At 35.4% G+C, this 19,429-nt stretch overlaps 1 pseudogene; it reads left to right on the top strand.

The window, feature by feature from the left end:
• Positions 1-1,821: 1,821 nt before the first annotated feature.
• Positions 1,822-1,940, top strand: LOC120595202 (uncharacterized; annotated as a pseudogene).
• Positions 1,941-19,429: the final 17,489 nt, after the last annotated feature.

Genomic DNA, 19,429 nt, shown 5'->3' with positions numbered 1-19,429 from the left:
TTTAAAATTTCTATATGGTTCTTTTTTATATCTTCTAATTTTTTTCTTCCTTCTGCAGTCTTTTTACTTCATTGCTGAGATTTTCTATTTTTTTCAATTGTTTCAAACTTGTTGAAACATTTTTATGATGGCTACTTTAAAATCCTTGTCATATAATTCTAACATCTATTTCATCTTGTTCTCATATGATTATCTTTTCTCGTTTGAGGTGATATTTGCTGTGTTTTGTATGACAAGTGATTTTCTATTGTATCTGAATATTTTGGTTCCTGTGTTATGAAATTCTGGATCTTATTTAAATGAAATTCTGGATCTTATTTAAATAATCTGTTAGCAGACCTCCTCTGACATCCTGCCCATGGGAAAAGGGGAGCACTACTTCATTACTGCTAGATGGAAATAGAAGTCCATGCTTCCCACCTAGCCTCAGTTGATACCTCGGTGAAGAAGGCCTATTGCTCCTGGGTAAATGTGGGATTTCAGGCTGCTGACTAGGCTTCTACTGTCACTGCCCTAACTTGGAGGAGAAGAATTTGCTCATTACTGCTCCTAATATGGCCTCCACAGACACTGTGAGGGTGGGTAAGATGGGAGCTTGTTAGCTTTGGGAAGGGAAAAAAGTTCTAGCTTCCTGCTCTGTCCTCACTGATTCCACCCAGTGGTGAAGGCGGCAACTTGTTATAGCCTCACAAGGGCGAAAATTTAAGCTCCCACTTTGTCTTTGTTATCAGGGTGGGAATACAGTCACAATTTTGTCCAACGTGTTTGGCTAGTGTAGGGAGAGAGGGTATTGTCTAAAAGCTTTCTCTCTTGCTGTGCTGCTCCTTTTCTTGTTCTGTTACTTATGAGAGTATTCTTTTATTCTACACCCATTGGGGTTTCCAGATCCCTCCTTCTCCAGCACACAGTCAGGGATGTAAAGCAAGAAAGGAAGCCCAGGGAATTCACCACAGTGTCTTTTCTCAGGTCCCAAGGCATCTAGCTGGTCTGCTTGCTTCTCTCCATATTTCAGATTCTTCCAATGTTTGTTCAATATATAATCTAGGATTTTAAACTTTATTTAGAGGGAGTAATAAGGGAAATGCAATTATTCATCTTGTCTCCAGAACTTGACCAGGATTCTCTCGATGTGGTTTTCAAATACATTTCCCTAATTACTAATTTTGTAGCACATCTTTTTATGTATTTATTTGCCATTTGTATATCCTCTTTGGTGAAATGTTTGATATATAGATATAGATATAGCTTATTTAAAAATAAGATTCCATTCAGAGAACAATAAAATAATAAAAAGCATCTAACAATATAACCCCATAATTCGCAAGATAAATGCATCAATAAATTGTGCTTATTAAAGCCAAAGTAACATAAATTCACCCATTGAAAAGACAGTTTCAAAATGTATAAAAGGAAACTAAAATTTATTGAAGTGGTAAAAAATGACTTCATAAGAGGAAGGTATCAGAAAGTACAGAGGAGTGCTCTCTTTTTTTCGAAAAGTAATTTAGGAATTTGAATTTATAAATAATGGTTAAAATTAAACCATAATTAATAATAATTAATTAAGACATATGAGAAATATCAATCCTCTTTAAATCAAATTTTCATCATGGTAGAGGCAAATGAAAACTTGTAAATTGTAATTGAAAAAAGAGATTCTTCTTAAAATGTTAATGATTATTATAGTCTTGAATCTTCTTGAAAATACTGCATTAAATTTTTTTCTTAAACTAAGGTAATAAACTTTTCTTCAAATTGCTGCTAAAAATAAAATACACAAACTACTTCTAATATGACTTAGCTGTCAATGTCATCATCATTGTCTATGGCCATGCTACCCTGAACAAGCCTGATCCCATCTGATCTCGGAAGCTAAGCAGGGCTGGGCCTGGTTAGTACTTGGATAGGAGACCACCTAGGAAGACCAGGTGCTGTAGGTGTAAAAAAAAAAAAAAAAAAAGGATTGTAAGCTGATAAGGTCTTTTGTATCAGTGAGTCAACCAAGGGTTGCCTAAAAAAAAAAAAAAATCATCGTCATTGACTTGGATGTCAATATGCTCATCAACTTTTCTCTTTGAACCAATACCACTGTGTGAGAAGCAAATCATAAAGGAGAAATCTTTGAAGACAATGCAAAATGGTACAACACATAAAAAAATGTGAAAGTATGATGGCTAATTTTATATATCAACTTGACTTGGCCACAGGGCATCCAGAAAGCTGATTAAATATTATTTCTATGGCAGCACAATTTATAATAGCCAAGATATGGAAGCAACCTAAATGCTCATCAATAGATGACTGGATAAAGAAATTATGGTTCATATATACAATGGAATATTACTCAGCCATTAAAAAAATGAAATCCTACCATTTGCAATGACATGGATAGACTTTGAGGTTTTTATGCTGAGTGAAATGTCAGATAGAGAAAAATAAATACCATATGATTCTACTTATATGTGGAATCTAAGGAACAAAAAGAACAAACTAATCAAAAACAGATTCACAAATATAGTGGACAGTTTGATGATGGACAGAGGAGAGGGGGTTGGGGAACTGGGAGAATGGGGTGAAGGGTTAAAGAAGTACAAATTAACAGTTGATAGTTGGTAACGGGGATGGGGAGCATGGCAGAGGGAATGCAGTTAACATTAATATGATGGCTAAAGGGAGGGCCAGGGTAGGGAGGAAGTAAGGAAGTAATTGGGGGTATCATTTTATGAACTATATAGATGTCTAACCAATGTACTGTATACTTGAAACTAATTTAAGTAAATAAATTATATACACACACACACACACACACACATTATTTCTGGGTATGTCTATGAAGATGTTCCCAGACGAGATTAACATTTGAATTGGTGGACTGAAAAAAGCCTATGGCCCTCTCCAAAGTGAGTGGGCCTTATCCAACCTATTGAGGACCCGAATAAAACAAAGAGGTGAAGGCAGGGAAAGTTCCCACTCTGTATGTCTGACTGCTAGAGCTGAGACATCAGTCTTCTCCTATCCTGGAGCTGAAATTTATACCATAGGCTCACCTAGTAATCAGGTCTTAAAATTTGGATTAGAACTTATGCCATTTGTTCTCCTGCTTCTCAAGCCTTCAGACTGGAACCACAGAACCAGCTTTTCTGGATCTCTAGCTTTCAGACAGCAGATTGTGGGAATTCTCAGCCTCTATATGGCATAGCCAACTCCTTATAATCTCTCTCTCTCTCTCTCTCTCTCTTTCTCTCATCGTTGAGCTTGACTGTCTCTGGGGACAGATGTTCACCCTTTCCAGAATAAGAATAATTGACAATTCTAGTACCAAGGGACTTCCCAGCTCAAGGTCGAGCAGAGAGATTCATGCTGAAGCAGTTGTGGAGGGGAGCAGTGCAAAAAACAATTTTCCTCCCACCTTTCTAAGTTCTTCTGGATGTACTCATAATCAAATTACCATAAGACAGATTGATAGAAAAAAAATTTATTACATATTTACATATTACATGTGGAGGGTTCCATAAAAATAAGAGACCTTGGGCAGTTGAAGTTTATATGCCACTCCGGACTAAGGAGAAAAATCAGGGGTCTGAGATTTCGAAAGAGAAGTGGGGAAATCACAGGTAGATGAGAAAGAGCAAACATGTGGTAAATTCCTGCTGGACCCCCCGAGAAATAATGAGACACAGAAAGGAATCCAACATACAGGGTTTGCTGATTTCACCATCTGCCACACTTAATTCATGATAAAACGAGTAGCTAAAGTGAATAGCTCCTTTCCTTTAAGCAGGTTTTTCTATTGAAATTACTTTAGACAGGTAAGGGAGAGAGAGGGTCAAAGGTTCTTTCTGAGTCTGTGTTTCTTAGTAAACAACTTAAAATCAGTATCCAGAAAGGTATTTGGAGGTGGCAAACTCTGGTTCCTCTCACAGAGAAAAATAAGATCCATGTGCAATTTGTAGCAGGTAATTACTTTTTCTTTGGCTGGACTGTCTCTTAAACATATTTTTCCCTGTGAATTTAATCAAATACTTTATTTTGAGGCAAGACTCTGAATATGAACAAGTTGTCCTGGCAATAGGCTTTTATCTTCCCAGGAATTGGTCGACAAAAGCATTTTGTGAGTGTTCGTGTACGCTGAGAACTGAACGAGGTGCTATGCAATTAGAAGGATGTGAGTATGATTAATAGCAGCCAGAAAATATTTATGAAGAAGAATCTAGAGTTCCCACATACTTTTCCTTGCACTTTATTTAGCCTCTTGAAAAAGTTATAAAGTCAATTATGAAGGAGAAGCTATTAGTATGCAGGATATTTGAGAAAAGAACATTCTGAAATCTGATTTCTCAGAGGAATTGATCGCTAATAGCCTTTAACTTCAGTATATTTCAGATAAGATTCCTAAAACTAAAGCTTCTCTTCTACTTTATTCATATATAAAAGATCTTATGATCACTTCACTTACGTAAGTGATCATATTGCACAAGAACCAGACAAACTTTGGACTCAAAATATATCCCTCTTAGAAGGGAGCTTTGAAAGGCTATGCCGAGAAAGTTCTAATCTCTTGGCGTTCTAATCTCTTGGCTTAAGTGTTTTTTAACTCTTGGCATGATTTCCTATTATTTCATTTTGTGCCTCACTGAGTATTTCTCACTTATTCAGTTCTGTTAATTCCCAAGAAGCATTTTATTTTTTTCTTCCTCCTTTGGTTTTTCTTTCCTTGTCAGAAAGGAACATCACTCCCACAGTTGTTTTCTTCTTTTCTGCCAGAATAGAGAGTTCTAAAATTATTTCATTGTGCCAGGTGGTGAGGTCTTTTCACCCTCTAATGAAATGCTGTTGACAGAACTTAAGCCATTGTCACAAAACATATAGTTTACAGACTCTTTCTTCATTTGTAAAGTTAACTTTATTCTTATGATGCACCTTTCAAAACTGTTCCAAGCAGAGCGTAGCTACAAAGAGGCAAATTATGTTTAGATAGTGTGGGGAGAGCTCAACACTCTAGCACAGAAAACTGCATGAGTTTTTCAAATGCTAAAATATCTATATGTATTTAGATAAATATAAATGTGCATTGTATATATCAAAGAATGTTTATGCAGAAGGATCATGGTCACAAACTAGGTAAAAAATTAGAAGAATAATCACATGAACAAATTACATGAAAGGGACATTTACTCTTTCTCCATAAATAGAGTTTAGTAATCATCTTTTTTCAGATTCTCCCTTTGAAGAATCTCACAGAAATTCAAGATGAGAGGAGTTAAATCGCCCCCAGATATAGCAACATCCCTGAAAAATGATCCTGTAGACTATTCCTGACCACCTCTAGCAATGGAAAACACCATTTCCAAAGACTGCATTTTCCTTGAATTTCTGGCTTTCCTGGAATAACTTAATGCCTTTAAGTATAACCACGTCAAATAACCCCTGCCTCTACCCAGGAAGCTGACTCTCATCATCCATAATCATTCCTCAGAGTGAGCCAATGTATTTAACCCTAAAACTTGGACCCATTGGTTCTAGCTTTGCCTTCTTACACCACACAGAAGAAATCTAATCCATCTTCTGTATAAAAACACTATACTCAAAAGACCACCCATCATGTGCCCTCCCTCAAGTCTTCATTTCTATAAATTAAACATCCCATTCTCTTACAACCATGGGATATGGTTTCTAGACCACTAGCTATTCCAAACACCTCCCTCTGGATGCCCTTCAGGAATCTTTTTATCTTAGATGATTTCTAGTGAAGTCTAATCAACACACAATCCAGCGAGACCACTTAGACACTTTCTATAAACCTAGCCTAAACCACAGGAGCTTTCTTAGTGCACACATCTGCTCTTTATTCACTGAGTTGACAGTTGGCTAAACCAAATCTCTTCTATACTAGAATTGTATAATTTGACTTCTAAATCCAAACATATAACTTTGCATTCAGGCCTTTTACATTCTGCATGTTATCTTTACCTATATAAACATTCCAGCTTTTTAAAGTTATTTTTGATTCCTGCTTCTTTATCCAACGTATTTATTATTATTCTTAATATTTTAATCTGAATTTGATTCAATATATGCCATAAATGTATTTTTCTAAGTCCATTTATTTAAAATGTTGAATAGAACAGCATGAAGCAGAATCTTTTGTTATATCCCCTAGAGAAATACATACAGATTGACATCGATCTAATAACCTTTCCCATTCTTTTTTTGGAATAACCACTCTGGCCCATCTGCTTCATCCTGACCTTCAGAAATAATCACCCTTCTCAACTGTTTCCTTTTAACATTGGATGAAATAGGAAAGTCCATCAACACTATCAAGTTTTTACAGATACACCATCACTTCTCCAAGGTACTCAAAGCCATACATTGTGATGGATACAACTGAGATTGTTATTATGAGTAGCAGGATGAATACATATGGGGATCCTTTCTTGTTCCAGGTCCTTTGCATAGCATATTCTGTGTATATTAACCCCTGCTGCTCTATACTTTATACAAAAAAAAAAAAATACTATATGTGTTTGACCTTAGACCTAATTCTGTGTGGTCTAAGAGGGCAAAGTTTGAATCGATGAATCCAAGTTTGAAGGAGAAAGATATTGGCTCATTATGAGAAATGGCTATAGATAATGTAGAGGCAATTTCCTGGGTGGGGGCAGTGGTTATTTGATATGTTTATACTTGAAGGTACTGAGTTATTCCAGGGAAAGAGCCAAGGTTTAGATTCGTTGCATTACTCTCTGTATTGTATCATGTCCAAGAAAATGAGTGGGTGTCCTCATCACAACCACCATTACTCTGCCACGGTGTCTAGACTGAATCCTTCAACACTAGGAACTCTCATATATACCCAGACCTTTCTTTATCACACACACACATCCAAACTGAGAACATACATCCCATGTTGGAAGTTCTCTTAAAAGATGAGTATATTACTATGTTAACCTTATATATGCATTTGAGTTAAGGTGCTAATGTTGACCATAATTAAAATAACACACCAATTAATATTTGCATTTTAATAAAAGCTGGAAGTGCCTTGAACCAAAGAAGTATATATTGTGTCATTCATGTCAAAAAATCAACTGTATTCCTCCCTGACATGCAAACCAGCCCTTAAACCATTACTATCCTTTACTACTATGTAAGCACTCCTCCAAAGTAGAATTAATTACTATCTTTATTTTTATTTTCTGTATTAATGACCAGCCTTGTTAACCTTCTCTAGTTAGAATTAAATAGATGATTTTATTTCAAAATCTGCCTGGTTAATAAAGAGATTTTGCTCCAAAGTTCAGTTTTCTATATATTTGAAGCATCCTAAATGAGATCAAAATGTCAGAAAGATTTCAAAAGAAATACCCAAAAGGCAATTATCCACAGAAACAATAAAAATAACACTAATATCACCAAGTATTGTAGCAACTGGCCCTGGAATGTCAGCTTTCATTATAAAAGATCTCAAACACCATCACTGAAACTGCATCCCATCTTCACATTAAAATGTAATCAAGTTTTTTAAACTGTCATAACAACATCTGTTCCTAAAAGATAATTTACCAAATCCTGAGTGTTTTATGATACTTTTCACCCAATTTAATTGAAATTAAAGTAGTTCATATGTATGCAAACATATATATACGTTTTGGGTTGTTTAAAAGACATTTCAGTCAAAACTTTATTAGTCTCTTATCTCTGGCAATCCTAACAAGCTTACCAGTAAAAGAACTTGTTTTCAAGGGTTTGCATCAAAATGATTTGTTAAAAAAAAATATTAAAATGTACAGATCACAGTTTCATAAAGATTTAAAAGAAATTTTAAAAGATTATATTAAATTTTTAACTCTATAAGTTTAAGCCAAAGTTAAACTCAAAGAGATGAATAGTCATGTTTTCTTTTTTACTTATGAAGAAAAATTTCCTATCCAAGAGCTTCCATGGCATGTCATCATTTCTGTTATTTAAAATTACATCCTAGTCATTGACTGAGATTATAATAACTCTTACTTTCTGAAACTCTTCTCTGTGGCTGTCCTAGTGTTCTAATGTGGAAAACAATAGCTCCCACTATTCTAATGTATCATGTACTCAGAAGCTCTTCTCAGGTTATCACTAATTGTCTTTTCTCAAGCTCAAATTCAGTAGGGATCCCAGAGGAAGATAGAGAAGAAACTTTTAAAACTTTTATCCCCAAAAAAGTTTGTTTGTGGTAGCTCAGTATGTCTCAGAATAACCATTGAATGTGTTTTACAGTGATAGTGATGCATTTTACTTTCATAGTCACTTCAAGTTGGTTATTATCCCCATTTTGTGGGATAACGGCAGGTAACAGTAAGGATTATAGAATCGGATTGTGTGGGTTCAGACTGTTAACTGTTTATAATACTGGTTAATTTGGCAAGTCATATGAACTTATTTAGTTTCTATTTCCTCATTCATAAAATGAGGATGATAATAAGGTTGATGTGACAAATTAATATCAAGATGTAGGAGACTTAGTCCTAAGCATGTATAAGCACTTCAGAAAGGTTAGTTTCTTCATCATCATCATCATCATCACCATCATCTTCATAGTTTAATTAAATAACTTACTCTAGGGCATAGAGTAAGAGTTTAAGCTAGACCATCTGACTTTAAACTTCAGATTTTCCCCACACCACGCTGTTTCCATTACATATAACCTTGAGCTACATAAGCAAAGAACAGAAGATAAAATAAATCAAGCATCACTGAGGAACTACTAAATGAAAACCACCACTTATCAAGAATCAGCATGCTCTAGTTAAGTGATTCTAGTATAAATGTTGCCAAGTCATCATTTCATCAACAGCATAGGAAGAGAATCTAAAATCTCCAACAATGTGATCTTCATATCTGACCTTCACAATAACCTGGGCATCAGACGGGGCTGGTAACAAAGGTTAAGAGAAGATAAATGTTTTCTCAGGTCACTGAGCTACTAAATATGGAACTGGGACCCAAAGTCAAGTCTCAGGCTTCCAAGCTTAGAACTTTTACAACCGCTTATTATCCTCATCTTTTACCATATATTATTTGCTTGAATCCTCACTTACTTGTGTTGTTGTGCACATAATATGTTGACCTTACCAAGTAAAATGAGTTTATTTCATTTATCAGAGGAAGCCAGTATACATGTTGAACATTATTGGTTGAAAACTATTTCCCCATTTCAAATAAAAGAGAAGTTATTGATGTTTATGCTACCCATCAGTTTTTAGCACATCCTAAACTGACTCTATTAACACTGGACACACTGTTGATCACCATGGATTTGGCCGATTGTTTGCCAGATATGCAGACCCAGCATCATTATAGTCAGCATCCTGTACTAGCAGTCTCAGCCTTGATTATGAATTTCCTTAATAGTAACCATTTGGCTATATGCCTTTCAATATAGTTTCTTGAGTCTAAATTACACTGATGAATCTTTTTTCTTCTCTGCCTTTAGCAATCTGTGTTTACAGTACTATACCACCCGCAGGAATTTTTGATTACAAAAGATTTGCCTATATAAAGATTTTGTAAACCCAGTAAAGATAGATTTTGGTACAAAATCAGATTATCTTAGAGACATATGTAAGAACATTCACAAGTGCATTTATTAATATTCGATGCGCTTAGAAAACCAGAGGGGAGGGAAGCATCTGTGGTGAGATGAACATATGTAGCAAGTTTGTTCACTGCTTGCTTGAGACTGTTGATCTGTCAATATATATGCTGGATAATTACTCAACTCGTAAGTGTTAAATCTGAGGGATCTGCTAAGAGAAGTACAGTAAAACATAATAAGTTAGTACCCATAATAGAAACTATTAAAATGTATGGAGAGAGATGTTCCCCTTGTTCAACCATAGAAGAAATCATGGGTATAAATGGTTTTAGTCAATACTTAAGAATTTGCGACAAGAGTATAAGGAGGAGATGATATTCTCATTTCTTATGAAAAATGCTTCCTGATGAATTTTGTTGCTAATGTCCAAATATTCCATACACTGTGATCAGTTTTGCAAAGCAACGGTAAAAGCCGTAAGTGCATTAGAAACAAAATAAACAAGATATGGAGGCAAACTAAAGAGACATTGGGGCTTTTTGCAGAAGAAAAGTAGATGTGTCTTTACCTAATTTCAACATTAATTCACAGAGTGCTCATATTATAACTGGCATGAAGAATGTGTCTCCTTTGAAAGTCTGAATTTGGACTATAAGCTACCCAAGAGTTTTGTTTTCAGATACAAACATAAACATACACCAGCAACGGCCCCATCTCCCCTAAGCATTGCTATATAACGTTTCAATTTATGCCTAGATATTTTTAGAAAAATGACATCCTTTGCCAACACTATATAGAGTGATTATTTAGTTGCTTTTAAGCTTTATGTATTTACCCAAAAGCTTGCTCTTGTGCAAATGTATTGTAATAATCTTAATAGAATGTGTGGCTACTTTTCAAGATGCTCTATTAAGCCAAGTACTCATTAAAATCTTTATTGGCTCTTTCCTCTTCACAAGTGGGAAGCAGTTGGAAGTATATTACCACCAGATGGAGTGGGAAATATATGCTCAAACTGGGTAATGCTACTCTGACATCAGGAATAGAAAAGTTTCCAGAAAACTCTCTTAAAGTGGAGAAAAGTGCTCACTCTACTTGTTTTGTGTTTTTTGATATGGACATTACAGAAGACAGCATATGTAAGCAATGTTTCCCAGGTTACTGCCCCTAAGCAAGAGGTGGTAGTTGTGCCACACCAGCAGCACACAACTCTGTTATGCCATCCCTGCCTCATTTGTAGAGTCCTACAGTGGCTCACAATGATACCCTATCTTGCTCTTGGCCCTGTTAACCTTCCTCGCCACAATCATACACTAGGAAGTCTCCCACATCTGCTTCTAGCCTTGGGGCTTCTCTCCTTTCTAGCAGTACTCTTTTTGACTGTCACAGTGGCCAACATGGGTGGCACTGCGGGATCCGTCCTATGTCCCTAAGCCAGGGCTCTGCCACTCCCTTGTGGCTCCCCCACGTCCATGTCACACTACTGATGCTTGGCTTCGTGGCTGACAAGGTATACCTTCCTCAGGTAACTGTCAGCTTGTTTGTGTCCCATTGTTGAGGCCACTGCTCTGGGGTAGAGCACAGGCTTTGCCCTGAGGCTGCCTTGCTGAGAAGCTACATCTCCTTGATATTGCTCCAAAGTGAATTTGGACCCTTCAGAGATCCATACATCATTCCTTCCCCCACATTTTAGGGGTTGTACCTCCTTTCTATTCACAGGAGCTAGGAGGAAACCTCCTTCAACATCACCCTTAAAATTTGAAATGGCTGATTCTCCTCTTGCTTCTATCTGGAAATTATTTTCCATTACCTTATGAATTCTTCCCGCAGGTTATCAGCATCATAATCCTAATAGTTCTTTATGTTTTCTATGGATTTATTTCTTTCATTGAAAATCTAAATTAGGGATGTAAAAAAAAGTGAAGTCGATTCAGTCCTCCAGGTATACTATTAGCAAATAAGTAGAAAAGAGTGAGAAATGGGAATGAGGTGATAGTGATGCTTCCTTTAGAGTTGACAACCAAGACTCCACAGCCAAGCATAGACATGCTGGCTCATATCTGTTTGGGCCCCAGACCTCATGTCTGTTTTCCCTCTGCCCCAGTGTTCTACCATATGATTCAAATGTCCTTGTGAAGCTGTATTACAGAACTTTCTCTTCTACATTTTAACTGTAAAGCAATTATTTCTCCTGATGTTAGAGAAGCCTCCGATTGGCATCTTGTCAGTAATTCGATGTTGTTTAATAATCTAAATTTTAATACCAATAGATAGAAGACTTTGTGAGGTTTAATAAGCTTTCACAATTCCCTACCTCAGTATACTTTGCAGGTTTCACTAATTTGCATGATCTTAGTTTTGGGCCCCTATTGACTATGTCCCATGAAAATCTCAATTGCCTTTTCACTGCAGAATCATTAGTATGTTAGCATAGTACTCAATAAGTACTGAATGAATAAATAAATGAATACAAACTTTTATTTGAAAAAAGTGTATGTGTGAGTGCAGAAAGATATATAAAAATATAATAAAATATACTGTGATAATGAACTATACTATGATCTGATTACACAGTAGTGTATACCTCAAGTTGTCATGCTTCCTCCAGCAACGATACATTCCTGAGTCACACTTCACTTCTGAAACTTGGTCCCTGAATACCCTTATGTTCCTCCATCCTGCCCCAATGTTATTTGTGCTTCCTCAGTACCCTGTTCTTAAGGCTTATATTCCTTAAGGAACTTAACGAAGCAATTTTTTTTTTAATTCTGACAGATTTTTTTTCTATTACTTTATCAACTTTTTTATTTTGCCTATTTGGTTAGAATCCCAGATATCTCTTTGAGCTTAAAGGCCATCCTTAGGAAAAGGCTGACATCTCCATGCTTAAAGCCCTAAAAGCCCTGCTCTCACAACTCAGCCAAATCATAGGCTAAAGTTTTTCCCAAGAGAGATATTAGGGAAGGCACAATGATAGCTCAAGAGAGCTACTGAAATAGTGTTGTCATCTTATCTTTAGGTCCATTGAAGTACTAAGTAAGAAGAGCTAGGCATTAAATGACAGTCTCCAGGAAGACCATGCTATGGAACAAGAAAGAGAATGGATCGACAAGAAGGTAGAAGGAAGAAGAATTTTTCAATGTGCCAAATGAATCAGGATATAAATAAAAGCCGAGGCTACAGAAATGGAGAGACATTGATGAGACATCTGAATGTAGGACTAAAGTGCTTTTGTAAACCACTAACCAAATTCAGGTCTTTGTTATCTGTCTCCAGTACAGGCTTATGAACGTGGAGATCCACATGGTTCAATCTCAATATTTTTATCAAAAAAAGATCAAAAAGTCAGCAAAAACTTCTTTAATTTTTACTTAAAGCCTTTAATTGAGTTTTCAAAAACCATGAAGATGATCCAGATATATAGAGTTAAAATTGCACATTTAGATCCCACTTATTTCCTGCCCCCTTTCCTCACACCTTGCTGCACTGCTCCAGTGTCTTTCTCCAAATTCCTCCCAAATTCCTTTCCTTCATCTCTCTTTCCCCAACCCTGACCTACTTCTTGATCTTTGTAATCCTCTACTTTTCTTCTTATTTCTCTGGTTCTATCTTCCTCTCCTTATTTTTTTTTTTAATTACATAATTCCAAAGGGTTAGTTGGGCATTGTCAGATCATTTCTCAGAGCCTAGAGGAAGAAGAATCACTAATGGACAAAGGGAAAACTTCTTTTTAGAAGTAGATTGCAAAAGCAAGACTAGATTCAAAATATTTGTCCTAACAAGACAACCAATCTCTTTGCCCTAAGTCTCTTCAAGGCTGGTGCAGAATGGGAAAGGTGGCGAGAGAGGCACAAAGTAAGAATTACTCAAATGGCTAATGTAGTTGAGTGGATGATGCTCATAAATAATCTAACCATGACCCATAACTCTCCACTTTCCACCTGGGATTGTAAACCAGAAGGATCTTGAATCCTTGGCTCTTGGTCTCTGAACTAAGAACTATTGGAACCCATTGCAGTTCCTTTGTCTTTGAAAATATGAGCCTGTGTACTTTCTTTAGTAACCATTCTATTTCTCTCACTGCGGCTACATGAACAGATTTTCTTGGTATGGTTTTCAACATCATTACATAAGCTACTTGTATCTAACTTAAATCCAGCATTAGATTTTTACTGTATGAATTGTTGATTAGAGTGCAGATTAGTGCATGATCTCCATACTTTTCTATTTACTTTTGGCCTGACTTGGTCTGCATGGTGATACAATTACCTATATCATCAATTGTGTGTTGTGTATACGTGTGTGTGCATGTGTTTCAAGAGTTTAATCAGCATAAAAGACTTGTGAATGTTTGCCTCAAGAATTTTTGATAATCACAGAACACTTCTGAGTTGAATATCTCTTTTGAGACCAACACATTTCAACTCTAATAACCATAACTAGGCTTGCATTGCTCTTCAGTACAGCAGATTTGAAATTCTTTGACCTTTCTTTATCATTTCTAATGTCATATAAAGTGTATGCATATACCTATAGAACACATTCTCTCTATTCCTGAAAATTCTATTACGTTTTCCAAACTTTGCAGAAAGTTTCTTCATGACCATTACTGTTTATCACCGGCATGTTTGTTAATAGGACACCAAAGGTTTACAGAAAATTTATGTTTACAGAAAATCCAAGTGACCTTATTTGGAAATAGGGTTTTCAGCATGTACAAATTTATTTTAAGTAGCCATAGAACATATCAAGATAAACCACATTCTGGAACATAAACAAACCTCAACAAACTTAAAATAATTGAAATCTTAAACACTATGATTTACAACCACAATGTAAATCAATAACAGAAAGATAAAAAAAATCCAAATGTTTTAAATACTAAACAACAGTTATATTGGGACACAAAACAAGTCTCAATAAGAAGATTAAAATCAAACATCTTTTCTGAACACAATGGTATGAAACTAGAAATCAACTACAAGAAGAAAACTGGAAAAATAACAAATGTATGGAGAATAAATTGACTTTCTTGATACTATGTTAGTGATACTATCTACCTACAAAAATGGACAAAATTAAGCAAGACTGTTAAAGGATCTAATTTTGTCTTAAGAGCACTTCTGTTTCTAAGAATTTATAAATTTAGAGAGAGTTAAGATCAGAAAAACATTATTCTCATATTTCACTTAAATGAAATTTGAGTGGTCATCTAATCCATTCATTCCTCTTAAGCAAAATGACAATGAAATAGATTTTTATAGATTAGAATGTATTCTATTCAAAGATTTTCAAAGAAAATCACACTTTTTAAAATGTGGTTATAGTATTTATCATCTCTGACTCTAAAGAAGGTTCTTTCTTCTATAATCATGGCCTCAACTCATCTCTCCTACCTTTGTCTATTACCTCCTTAGTTTCCAAAGTGTTCTTCGGTTCTACCTGAAGAGAAATACCAAAGTTATTTGTATATATTCAGGAAAAAGTGAGATTAGTTCCCTTTTCTATCTTTGACCATTAAACAATCATAACCCTTGTAACTTTACAAGATAAAGTGCATATCTTTTAATATCTGCCTCGCTCACATAGGTTACTATGGCAAATCCACCATACCTGCCCCACCTGGCTTCCACATTTTTTAAGTAGTTCACTAAAATGTCTCTGAGAAAGAAAACAGGATAATCAAAAAATCCAGCATTTTCTTTAGCCTTTAAATACTACAGCATTCTTTTATTTCCCCAGGTTGTTATGTGTAATATAGTACTTGATGCCAGCTATTAAATCAGTCTTGAGTTTATTCTCTACTAGGCAAGTTAATCCCTATTCTTTTCATTTCTTCTCACAAATGTAATTTACTTATCCTTTAATAATGTCAGTGGCTTTTCTCTGAAATCTTTTCAAGACTATGATCCTCATGCATATCTTAAGATGAGTCATCATACACACCCCTGGAATAGAAATATTCCAGTTGATATAGATTGATGTTGCTAGACCTTTTAATTCTAGGCTAATTTTTACACTTATAATGTTCCTTAATGTTGAGAGCAAGAAACCAGAGGTTTTCTGACATCAAAATTCATGATGTTTAAGACAGCACTAAAGTAGAAATAGAATCATAGGTTGAATCATAGAATTTTATAGTTGATAGACTATATATATATATAATTTTTTAAAATTCTCCCATATATTTTTTGGTGGTAAACATACAAAACATAAAATCTACCATTTTAATTGTACTTTAAAAGTACAATTCAATGGCATTTAATACATTCAAATGTTGTACAACCTTTTCACTTTATAGGTTCAGATATTTTTATCACTGCAAAAAGAAACCTGGTACGCACTCATTTCCCATTCTCCCTCCTCCAAACCCCGGCTACCACTAATCTGCTTTTTTTCTCTATAAATTTTCCATTCCTGAGTAGCTCATATGAATAAAATTATATGTACTCAGTATGTAGCCTTTTATGCCCAGCTTCTTTCATCCAGTATACTGTTTTCAAGCTTCATCCATGTTGTAGAATGTATCAATATTCCATTTTTTATGACTAAATAACATACCATTGTATGGATATAACACTAATTCATTAGTTGGTGGAGATTTGAGTTTTTAACACGTTTTGGCTATTGTGAATAGTGCTGTTATGAACATTCCTGTACAAGTGTTTGTTTGACCATATGTGCATATTTTACATTCTTTTGGGAATTGCCAGGTCATATGGCAATTCTGTGTTTAAGTTATTGAGGAACTGCCAAACATTTTCCACAGCAGCTTCACCATTTTACATTCTCACCAGAAATGCACAAGGGTTTTAATTTCTCCATAAGTGCATCGACACTTATTTTTTTCCATTTTTAAATTATAGCCTACTTAGAAGATGTAAATATCATTGTGGTTTGGATTTGCATTTCCCTAATGACAAATAATGTTAACATCTTTTCATGGGCTTGTTGGCCATTGTACATCCTTCTTAAAGGAATGTCTATTCAAATCCTTGATATTTCTACATTTTCCCCATGAATCACAAATGTTCTTAATGTCATCTAGAATAATGAATTCTTCCCAGAGGTTTTCAATGTACTTTGTCCAGTTCCATCAGAGAAATCACTATCAATGGCAGCTATAGCCTTACAAAATGTTTTTCTTAAATATTAAGATTTAAAACTGAAATTACTCCTTGATCCATGGGCTGCAGAATGGATGTTGTGTTAGCAGACATGGAAACAACATTAATTCCATTGTACCTCTCCATCAGAGGTCTTGGCTGTCCAGGGTCATTGTCAATGAGCAGTGATATTTTGAAAGGAATCTTTTTTTCTGAGCAGAAAATCTCAACAGTGGGCTTAAAATATTCAGAAAACCAAGTTATAAATACAGGTGCTGTCATTCAGGGTTTTTTTTGTGTTTTTTTTTTGTTTTTGTTTTTTTTTTAACATTTCTAGAGCACAGGTAGAGCAGATTTAACATCATTCTTAAGAGCCTTAGGATTTGGGGGATGGTCAATGAGCACTGAGTTCACCTTAAAGTCACCAGCTGCATTAGCCCCTAACAAGACAGTCAGCCTGTCCTTTGAAGCTTTAAAGCCAGGCCTTGACTTCTCTCTAGCTATGAAAACCTAAATGGCATCTTCCTCCAACATAAGGCTGTTTCATCTACATTGAAAATCTGGTATTTAGTGCAGCCACCTTTATTAAGTATCCTAGACAGATCTTATAAATAACTTGCTGCAGCTTCTATATTAGCACTTGCTGCTTCAGCTTGCACTTTTATGTTACAAAGATGGCTTCTTTTCTTAAGCCTCATGAACCAACAACTGCTAGCTTCAAGCTTTTCTCCTGCAGATTCCTCACCTCGCTCAGCCTTTATAGAACTAAAAAGAGTTAGAGCCTTGCTCTGGATTAGGTTTTGGTTTAGAGGAATATTGTGACTTGTTTGCTATCCATACTATGAAAACTTTCTCCATATTAGCCGTAAATTAATTTCACTTTCTTATCATTCATGTGTTCACTAGAGCAGCACTTTCAATTTCCTTCAAGAACTTTTCCTTTGCATTCACAACTTGCCTAACTGTTTGGTGTAAGAGGCCAAGCTTTTGGCTACCTCAGCTTTTGCCATACCTTCTTCACTTAATCATTTCTAGCTCTAAAGTGAGAGATATAAAACTCTTCATTTGAACACCTACAGGCCATTGCAGGGTTACTAGTTGGCCTAATTTCAAATTTATTGTGTCTCAGGGAATAAAGAGGCCTGAGGAGAGGGAGAGAGATGGAGAAATGGCTGATCGGTGGAACAGTCAGAGCACACACATTTATTAAGTCACCATCTTGTGTGGGCGTGGTTCTTGGTACCCTTTACCAATTACACTAGTGACATCAAAGCTCACTGATCACAGATCATTATAACAAATATCATAATAATGAAAACATTTGAAATATTGAAAGAATTACCAAAATGTGACAGAGACATGAAGTGAGCAAATACTTTTGGAAAAATGACACCAATAGACTTCTTTGACACAGGGTTGCCACAAACCTTCCCTTTGTAAAAAAAACACAGTGTAATAAAGCAAAGTGAGAATGCCAGTAAATATTAAAGAATATCTATGCCTCAGAATTTGAACCTCTTCCTCTCATGTCTATACTGTTTTCCAATCACCTAAGTGTGATAAAGTTTTAACTGGAAATCACAGGAAACAAAACTGGCAAAGGAACTGGCTGAAGCAAGCCAGATACTGACACATGTCAAATTAGAAACAAGATACCTTAACTAAGTAGAAACTGTCAGTGGTTACATGTTATTTTTATTGTGGAATATTATTCTTGCCTATTTTGAAAACCTCAGATTAAGTGGGAATTCAACTTCTCAAGATTATTAATGAAGACACAATTATAAAGAGGTAACAAATTTGCAAAAAGCATTTTCCATTGAACTCTGAAAATATAAAAGTATATGTTTTCATGCAACTTGCTTGCTTGCTTATTTATTTATTCATTCATTTATTTTGCATTTGTCCTACAGCTTTGAAGACAACAGGAAACTCTTAACACATTGTTTCCCTGTGTTCAGCTCTCTTTCCCAATCCTTTGCTTAACTCCACTTGGCCTCTTATGTTTACCAGGCTTCGTTTGCAGTGGAGAGTAACAGGAAATCTGGCGGAGGAGGGAGATTTAAGTAAAGTTAAAAAACATTCTAAAAACAACAACAACAAAATGCTAATACCATAGATGCAGGGCCAGGATGTAGAGCTTATAAATTAACACTGGTACCCAGATCAAATAGATAATCATCTATTTGATAGAGAAGAATAAAAAGTGATTAAAATTCACTTTCACATAAGTGTAGAAATCACAAACTTAAAAAAAGATTCTAAAAAGCCTATCCTTTGAGGCTTTAGTACAGGTAGCAGTGATTTTAAGAAGGAGAATGTGAGGTATCAGAGAAAGGGGTATAGAAACTAAGCTGAATTTACAGCTCTGAAATAAGAAGTTGCAGAATATCATATGAGTTAATGGCATTGCTCCCCAAATTCAGTGTGAGGAAAAGATTACAGTGATACCCAGAACAATTATGAGAGGGTAAATTTAGTAGAATTAACTCCAAATGAGTTGGGAAAAACTCCTAGGAATAACCATAAGATTCTGTGAAAGAACAACCAACGTTGTTGGATCTTCCTTCCTGATCTGTGGAAACCAGGAATGAGCTGTATTCATTTTGAGCAAAGGAGTATGCATTGATTCTGCAAACAATAATAGGTTGCATAAACAGAAACTATAACCAAATGCCATGGGGCACAAAACAGAAATCCTGTCATATAGCCATTTTTTTTTTTTCAGCTATATTAGCACTGCAAA

The sequence above is a fragment of the Pteropus medius genome, unplaced genomic scaffold (genome assembly GCF_902729225.1).
Source record: "Pteropus medius unplaced genomic scaffold, Ma_sr-lr_union100, whole genome shotgun sequence".
NCBI classification, from domain to species: Eukaryota; Metazoa; Chordata; class Mammalia; order Chiroptera; family Pteropodidae; genus Pteropus; species Pteropus medius.
Note: the sequence above shows the minus strand (reverse complement) of the source record. Positions and strands in the feature narration are given on the sequence as shown.